We start from the raw sequence: 9,462 nt of genomic DNA, 5'->3' as shown, positions 1-9,462 counted from the left end.
TTACACCCTCTGTGCCACTCACTCACACACATGCACTGAGTCAACACAATTCTGTTCAACACATTTGATTCACAGGACGTGGGAAACAATTGTTGCTAATGTCGAATAAAGCTTCTTCGTGTGCCTGCCCAGGATATGGCTTCACAGAAACAATGTGCTTCAAAAATACAGGGTCATCGGGTGGGATTGTTCACGTCTAACTCACTGGCAGGCTGCCACGTATTGTGTGGCTGCTTCAGCCGCCTCCTTCACGTCTCCTGGCATCAGGCTCAGGTTTATTGCCTTGCTTTCGGGGGAGATTTCTGATGTCAGATAACTCGAAGAAGTCTCTTTCCCAGAGCTTTTCCTGGAGTGAGCAGCAGAGCAGAAAATGGCTTTCGGTTTCAGTCTCTCCTGAAGAATGTTGAGCATAGAACTGTACCACATATGACGCGTGTGCATACTGTACCGCGACGGGCATGCTATAACCACACCCCATCTTGTGGCTCACTGCTGTCTTTCACACATGCACACTCACTCAGGCGTAAAGGGCCAGCTCTTTACCCAGCATACTGAGCGCTTTCATAAAGTCGTGCCTATTGTGCGCCATGGAAAGGAAGGATGGTTCAGTGGTTAGAGAACCAGCCTAGGCTGTGGGAGACCTGGACTTGAATCCCTGTTCCTCCCCAGACACCCATGTGATCAGGAGTAAATCACCAAGGACATCCCTGCTTCTGATGGAGCTAGCACATGTAAGCTAGCGGCGGAGTTGCAGTGAAGCGAGCAGCAGCATGGGCTAGCTGTCCGAGTCCTTTCCCATCTGAAACCCCAGGGACACACTCGTGGCTAACTCTTTCAGAGCTGGCACCGGTGTGTCACCCCTGCCTGGAAATGACACCTCTAGCTCCAGTGTAGACATACCCCAGGTCTCAGTCTCAGTTCCCCATCTCTACAAGGTGGCGACTAGCACTTCCCTACCGCATAGCGGTGTGCTGGGGATACTTATATACCAAAGCATCCTGATACTACAGTGATGGAAAGACATGAGCCCCTTTGATAGAGACCACGCAGACACACACAAGGTTGTCCCCACATGCTCTGGCCCAGTCTATGTGCAGCGCAGTCAAAAAAGCAAACAGAATGTTGGGAATCATTAGGAAAGGGATAGATAATAAGATAGAAAATACTGTATTGCCTCTTTATAAATCCACGGTACACCCCCATCTTGAATACTGCGTGCAGATCTGGTCGCCCCATCTCAAAAATGATATATTGGAATTGGAAAAGGTACAGAGAAGGGCAACTAAAATGATTAGGGGTATGAGGAGAGATTAATAAGCCTGGGACATTTCAGCTTGGAAAAGAGACGACTAAGGGGGGTATGATAGAGGTGAATAAAATCATGACAGGTGTGGAGAAAGTAAAAAAGGAAGTGTTGTTTACTCCTTCTTATAATACAAAAACTAGGGGTCACCAAATGAAATTAATAGGTGGCAGGTTTAAAACAAACAAAAGGAAGTATTTCTTCACACAACGCACAGTCAACCTGTGGAACTCCTTGCCAGAGATGTTGTGAAGGCCAAGACTATACTGGGGTTCAAAAAAGAAGGAGAAGTTCATGGAGGATAGGTCCATCAACGGCTATTAGCCGGGATAGGCAGGGATTGCTGTTTGCCAGCGGCTGGGAATGGCCAATGGAATGGATCACGAGATGATTGCTAGATGAACCACTGGCCCCAGTATGGCCATTCTTATGTTCTTACCCTACCCCCTGACAAATCTCTCTTGGTTTTCAGCTCATTGGCTAGCCTGTGTGCAGGGCCCCTAAACGGGGATGAATGAATGGCCAGCTGGGGCTAAGGGCATGGTGTGCATCTGCCTCTCAGCCATTCGCTAATCTGCAGGAAACACCCTGTGCTGAGATTATATAGTCCAAATCCTGTGCTCCTTGCTCAGGAAAATGCCCATTGCCTTCTATTGCAGGGCTGCCTGCATAAGGACTGCAGGATCCAGCCCAGGGGAACTGCCTAAGACAAAAACCAGGCAAGATCTGTTCCTTAATTTTCTATTAAACCACAGAGCCTCTCCTCCCCTGACTCAAAGCCAGGGCACGCTACTGAGGTCCATTCAACAGGTGCCTTTCAAAGGTAGCCGGCAGAGTGGTTGGCTGAAAGGTACATTTCACCCCCTGGAGTGAGGCCACTGGGGCTGTGACGGAGAGAGGCAGGCCTGGAGGTGCCAGAAGAGAAAGCAGCTCTTCCAAGAGGCTGTGGATCATGGGAATACAGGGGTCCTGTACAGGGGCCCTAGGCCCTCACCCAGAGAGCCCGGGCTGCACTTACACAGCCATTCCAGCTGACAGCCTGGGAGAAGAAAGAGAGAGAAGTGCAGGAACCCCTGCAGCTCATTCAAATATTTTCCCTGCCAGAGCCCCCCACGCCGGTGTGTTCAATTTTATTCCAATTAGAGCAGGAGCCTGGGGAGGACAAGGAGTGGGCCTCCTTTGAACTAAAAGAAAACACTGCAAAGCTTTGATGTGTCGGGGGGGGGGAGGGGGGGGGCAGGTGACCTTGGCTGAAGCAGGGAGCTGCTTCAGGAACATAAGGCCCAGTAACCTCGGCTCCGGGCACTGGCTGGCATCAGTGAATCCAGCTAACGGGGTCACTGAGCAAAGCAGGAGGCCACTCTTGTGGCACGATGGCCCCAGATTTAAGGTTAGACAGAACTGAGGAGCACTGCAAACTAAGGGCCTTGATCTGAGAGAGCAGCACAGCCGCACCCGCCCGGTCTGGGGCTAAGGAGGTTCTCTTACTACAGATTCACGTTCAGCAGGAACAATCCCTTTGAAATAGATTTGTAGTAGAGTTTGCAGTGAGTTGAATGCTAGTGCCAGAAACTGGCTTGACAGTCCTGGAGAGTGATGTATCCATGCCACAGGGCAAGCTTCCCGTACCCCACCCCCCTGCTAGTGTTCAGGCTGAGAGCCGTCAGTCCTGGCCTCTCTGCTGAGACTGTGAGCAAAGGGCCCTTTGTAAGGTCAAGACGTGACCACTAGGAACCTGAGCGACCACCCACCAATTTCAGGGGCCACTGAACAGCCAGCAGTCCCAGATACCTCTGGTCTCCACTGACCGTGTCCAGATTTGCTCCGGTGACCTCGAGATGAAAGTCCCTGTATCCAAATCCTATGAGCCACGGTCCTCTCTTAATAAGCTTTTTATGCACAAATTGAATGATGGGGGGATAACACTTGCTAGAGTCAGGCAAGTGCTTTACAAGTTACCACACAAAGCTCTGCCGCTGCCCCTTAGTCCTGCCCTGGCTCCCCTCCTGTGCCAGCCCATGGTTCCTCACACACCCGTCCTTTTTCTGCCCAATAGTGAAAGTGTGACACTGGGACCATCACATTTATTTTCTATTGTGACTTGACCCCACATCTCCAGTATGAAAGGCCAGAGCACTACAGCTATCCCCACCCTTCTGGATATGGAATATACTCTTAAATGCCTTCACCCCAGGGCACCCAGCAATCTTGGCCAGGTCTGACATAAAAAGCACTAGCACCAGCGCACTGTCCCTGGCATTAGCCGTTTCTCACTCCCAGCACCACAGAGTTAGTGAGACCTTGGCTGATTTTGCTGTATTAACCTCTAGATGCAACTCAGAAAGCCTGAGGACGTGAGTGGGAAAAAGAGACAAACTCCCTGGGACTCTGAATCGTTGTCCTGAATGTCAGTCCATGGGCTAGACAGGTGACAAGTGTCAGTTTCATCCCAGAGGAGGGAATTTCAGTGTGAAGAGCTCTCAGGAATGTGCGTGTGGTGTGCGCTCTGGAATTTGCATTTGCAGTCACACTCCATGATTTGGGGGGGATAGAGGCTCTTTGATACACTACGTGGGCACTTTGCCTCCAGCTGCCCTTATCAGAAGGTATCCACACACTTTGGACATTAGGCCATTTAAACCTCTCAACACCCTTCTGACTTACATCAGCAGTGTAATGGAGTGAGAGCGCCTGGATGGCATGCTCTGGGCACCGGTCTGAGCCCCGCGTGAGGAGCAGGGTATCAGGACTGTGTGCCAGCTGCACACCTTCGATTGCCTTTCAGAGTCAGTGGTGCGCCAGCGTGGAGATTCTGGCAAACAGCCAGGAACACAGGCCACAACGCTGGTTCCACTAGGCACCAGCTCCTCCTCTTGCCGATGGGTGCTAGGAGGGGGCATTGGGGGAAGAGGCGGAGTGGGAGGAGAAGGTGAGGGACAGTCAGGGCTGGCCCTGATCGTCAGACAGTGCTGCCCGTCAGCCTGAAGGGCGCCGCTGAAGCGCTGACTGATCTGTATCACTGAGTCAGCGCCCCATTGTCTCGCCTTTCTGACCCTGGGCTTTATCTGGGGAGGAGCCCAGCCCTCTTCCTCTCAATCGGTCCAAACTCTGCACAGCTGCCATCTGGCTTCGCCTGCTGATTTACCCCACACAGAGACAACTTGCCGGGCTGGTCAAGGAAGCAGGAGCCAGGCTACTTCATGGAACCTCATTTCCAAACACGGCTCTCAATGGCGAGAGGTCAAAGGTGGACAGGGTGGAGATGGCAACAATGCGAGCTGCCAGCTGGGATCTGAACGGTGATGCTGATAGCTAGGGACAGGAGACGAGGAACCTGAACTCTAAGCCACAGTCCTGGAGGCTCTCCACCCTACCGGGGCTCATGTGACACAGTGTTTTGTCTGGGTGAGACTTTGTTCTGAGGCATCGTTATTAGTCAAGAATCAGTCACCCCCGTTGGCCTCAGGGAGGCAGCAAGCCAATCCCATGTTGTAGGCATAGCCTGGGAGGTCCTCTCCAGTCAGTCGGGTCATCTCTTTCCACGGCAGCAACTCTGGCCGCCTCAGACCGGGAGACTCCCTGCAGCTCTTGGCCAAGACCCATGCTTGCTGGTGGAGGGAGATGCAGATAGTATCAGCTTGGCCTGCTGCATCCCAGCAGGGTTTATCTGTCGGAGAAAGAGTGGATGGGTCCTAGAAGGTGGGGATTTGCTCCAGGCAGGCAAGTCAACAAAACCCCACGGTCAATAACATCAGAAAGCATCGGCATGAATACCTGCCTTTGGACCATCACCAGGCAGCACAAATGCAGTCTTTGTGCCATGCTTGGGGTGGCCTCCAGACAACACTACAACTGTCATGCTCAATAACGAAAGATTAGAGAGACGGGAGAGAGCTGGTAAATGCACAAACAATGGCTTCCAAATTAGGATTAACAGCAGCTTGTTAGAGGGAGGCCAGTTCCCTAACTTCTCCTGGGGTGGTATTAACATTTTTGGCCATGGATGGGCATAGTAATTCCCCATTTGAACTCCCAGGGATGTATTTGTCCCCTCCAGACAGACAAAGGTCTGCTCCCGTGAGAGCAGCCTGTCAAACCCAGATCCCACGGATTCTGTCCAGGGAACAGATGGAAAATTCTTCTCAGTGCAAGAGAGAGTGGCAGCAGCTGGGATCTGCCAGCTTCTCAAAGTCCTCTGACTGGTTTTGATGGACACAAGTTCATTGGGGGAGGAGGAGGACGAGGAGAGAGCAGAGGCAACTGCTGGGCAGATGGAGTGAAATTAACAAAAGAGCTGAACCCTGGAAGAGCCGGGAGCTCTTTACAGCAAGACACAGAAGGAATAAAACAGGAAGGAAGAGTTCATACCCCAACTGTCAAAACAAGCCGTAAAGTTCACCTGCCCCGACACGGCCTGTCTGCTGCTGCCAGGCTCCCCTGCAGCGAGTTTTCGGGGGCACGGAGCTGCGTGTGTTGCAGTCATCGTTGCCACATACCTGGGAGCGGTGAAAGGAAAGGCAGATGGTGAAAAGCTAAAGCTGCCCATCCAAATAGGGTGTGGGGGGGGCATGAGGGGTGGCGCATGCTGACAGCAGACAGAGCCTGTTCCTTCCCATTCGTGGTACTTAGCATGCTTCCGGGCTGCAGCTTTGGAAGAAATTTGCAATGGGGTGATAATTGCATTGCAAATCAGGATGGAGGGGCATTGGCAGGGCTGCATGAGGGCCGCAGGGCTGGAGTAGCAGGGGCGTTGCCTGTCAGGATGGAGGGGCATTGGTAGAGTGTGGGTGTGATGGAAGCTGGTGAACATGCCTATTCTACCTGGGCTACTGGTAGCATTTCCCCAGTTTGAGCATGGCAGAATTCACCCCTTCCTTCTGCTCCCTGCCTCTGCCTGCCTTCAGGACTCTGTGCAGGCAGTTTCTTGATTCATATATATTACCCCAAATGAGTGAAGGTTACAGGCCACTTTTTTTACAGCTTCTGCATTGGGTGCCCTGCTGTCACATGGTCTCTGGGCCCTGCGTTCACACTCCTGCCTCTTGGGGTCACTGGCACAAGGGATGAGATGTTAAGTATGTGTAAGGTTCACATGAACAGTACGTGCCATCCAGCTACCCCTGCACACTCACAGCGCGGAGGGCTGTGCCCCTAGCCCGGCCATGCAGCTGGGAAGGAAAGGGGGGCTGGGGCAGGAAAGGAACTCCTTTCTTTTCATCTTTGTCATCTCATTTAGAGAAAGACGACAGCTGCTGCTCCCTGAGACCCTCCGCTAAGCAGGGAGCAGCAGCAGCTGCTGGGGAATCCATCACGCTTCACTGTAAGAACTGAAACTGCAGCAGAGTTCATGGAGAATAGAGAGATTTCAGCACCCATCAAGAGGCACATGTACGGGCAGACAAGTTTACGCATTTTGGTTTTTACAGAGGGACAGGCCTGGGCCCACAGGCATGTGTGTCCGCACACCAATGCCCGTGAACATGCCCAGAGATGCTGGTACCTACCGCCCCTTACACATACTATGTACACAGAAATGCAAGGACAGTGCACTGGTATAATCACACGAGGAGAGAGGGGCCCGGATCCAGGCTCAGGCCCATGAGCACACACCCAGACAGACACGCGCTGTGGTAATGGGGAGGGTGGCCTGGGAATCCCGCCTGCCCTGAGCAGGTGTGGGACAGTTGTTCTTCACGGCCAGCAGGCCGGGCCTGGCTCTGTGTGTGATTCACTTTTGCGCAGGGAATTGGTGGGGGCTCTCTGGGGCTGTCTACACTGCAATTAAAAACCCACAGCTGGCCCGTGCCAGCTGCCTTGGGTGAAGGGCTGTTTAGTTGCCGTGTAGATGTTGGGGAGGAGGGTCCGAGAGCTCAGGGACAACCCTAGCCCAAAGGTCCACCCACACCGCATCTAAACAACCCAAGCCCCGGGAGCCCACATCAGCCAGGACGGACCAGCCCCGGGGCTCTAATTGCAGTATAGACAGACCCTCAGAGTCCCTGATGAGCTCCTCTGTTTTTGCCCATCCAGACGCTGCAGTGCCTGGAGTCCATCCTCGTCATGCCCAGAAGGGCCAGAGGGGGCACGGCAGCAGATTGTAATGCTCTCCTTCCCTTCCAGCAGGGGCTGAACCACCCCCCCCTTCGTTAGCACCCACTGACTCAGGAGAGCATCTGCAGGTCAAACTAGGGTGACCAATTGTCATGAGTCCAGTTTCAGGACAGCATGAGGTCATGTGCAGAACAGCGCGGGACACGGCAAAAGTAAAATAGATAAATCTCTTTAATGTAGCTAATTTAATTTAACTGATTTCACCCCATAGCAAAATAGCCCATTTTGGGAAGCTGTAGACAGCTAAAACATCACGTTTAACTAAATTCTGCATTCAGTTGCTAGCCGCTAGCTATTGATATAGCTAGCAAGGTAAACCACCCTGCCCCACTGCCAGCCCCCGCCCCTTCTGCCCGAGGCCCCGTCCCACCAGCCCCGGCCCCCCTGCACTCGCCTGCCAACCAATCCCGAGCCCCCCTGCCAAGCCCCTTGAGCCTGAGAGAGCAGAACAGCCCAGCCCAGCCAGGCAGCCCCCCTGCAGGGAGTGGAGCAGAGCAGAGCAGCCCAGCCGGGCGGCCCCCCTCTCCCTGACTCTGTATTTTGTGGGACATTGTGTAGTCGTTGTGGGACACGGGACAAAGGACCCGCGATTTGCTGGGTGAAACCAGAGCTGCAGCATCAGGCTGTCCAAGAGCACGAAGCCGGGCTTCAAGTACAGGCTCTGTGGCTAATCCACTCACGCTTCGATCTCCTACACGCAGCTCGATGCCAGCCTAATGCAGTGGGTCTCTTGGGCAGGGGGCCAAGCCACTGCGCTCTCCTATCTCAGGTAACCTAGCAGCAAGTCATTCACCCCCTGATCTAGCAGGAGATGCCTGCTCCCGAGCAAGGATCTTTGCCACACTGTAATGTTCACAGACTTTGTGCAACCCCCTCCTGACTATTGCCGCTGGCTGCTCCCCTGAGCTGCACCCAGTCATTGACCTCAGTCCTGGGCATGGCCTGTCCAGCCCCCCACTGGAACATAAGCCAGCAACACCCTGCAGACGGCGTTTCTGGCTCATTTAGGAAATGATCAGGAACTGCTGAGATGTGCAGCGCACCTGGCCGGCCCCATTGGGCCCGGCGGGCAGAACAGGGAGCACGTTGTATTTGCTATTGGAGCCACCGAGCTCAACATACCCTTCCATTTGGAGCAGTAATCCACAGCCCGGTAGATCTCACTGTCCGGAGACATGTTCCCTGAAATTCAGCCAACCGCTCCCTAGCTCCCATTTCCCCCCCCAGCTCCCTCCTAATCACAGCCCTTGGGGAGGAATCCTTTGTGGTGTTTACACCCTCCTCTATGGTGGTCGGGTTCCACTTGTAGACGAGAACGAGTCCCTCCATCAGGGCTTATTGCTAGGTCTCCTCCCTGAGTGCTGCCTGCGCTTGGCGTAATGAGAGAGGCACTATTCCCTCTAGACTGGCTGGCCAGGGGGATTGGGAACGTGCGACTCAGCTTAGTGGCCCATCTCCCACCAACACTATCTGGGTGCGTCTTCCCCACCACAAACCTGGTTCTGACGCCAGACGCGCAGACGTCCCCTCACCCCAGCCCACCCGCACGCCCCGCTCCAAACAGAGTGAGAAAATACTGCTCGTTCTGGCCAGTTGATTACATAGAGCTGTCGGGAATGTTTAATTTAACCTTCGATTCATTGTCTGCAGCTTGTTTCCATCTGCTGGACACCCACTCTCCCTCTCTGTCTGTATAAACTCTGCCTGGGTAAGCGTTCTCCCAGAATACATTTGGGCAGAGCTTTATCACGTGGGGTCGTGCTCCCTCGTACAGGGGAGCCGTTGCTTTGTTTCTATCCTAGGGCAGAGAGGAGGGGAACCTGCTACGCCTGCGTCGACAGGGCGCTGCTGGGAGCAGCATCCCTCTGCTGGTGTCCTAGCTGATATGGACGGGAGACACGTACCAGGGAGGGGGGGCGCAGAAGCTCAGTTGCATGCCCAGTTGACTGTGTGGAGAAGCTCAATGGCTGAGCGCCTTGCTGGCATGGAGTGGGCACTGCTGCGTGGGGAAGCCCCCCAGGGAGGCATGCTGTGAGCATCTGTACCAT

The 9,462-nt window shown here is 53.8% G+C and overlaps 1 long non-coding RNA gene across 1 annotated transcript in view; it reads right to left on the bottom strand.

The window, feature by feature from the left end:
- Positions 1–1,661: 1,661 nt before the first annotated feature.
- Positions 1,662–9,462, bottom strand: part of LOC137161729 (uncharacterized) — a 15,402-nt gene continuing 7,601 nt past the window's right edge. Inside the window, exon 2 of the long non-coding RNA XR_010922163.1 lies at positions 1,662–4,970. This is a non-coding gene — a long non-coding RNA (uncharacterized lncRNA). The remainder of the gene's footprint in view (positions 4,971–9,462) is intronic.

Source organism: Emydura macquarii, unplaced genomic scaffold, assembly GCF_026122565.2.
Source record: "Emydura macquarii macquarii isolate MOO-44397 ecotype Brisbane River unplaced genomic scaffold, CSIRO-AGI_Emac_v2 contig_2369, whole genome shotgun sequence".
In the NCBI taxonomy this organism is placed as follows: domain Eukaryota; kingdom Metazoa; phylum Chordata; order Testudines; family Chelidae; genus Emydura; species Emydura macquarii.
This window is presented reverse-complemented; position numbering and strand designations above follow the sequence as displayed.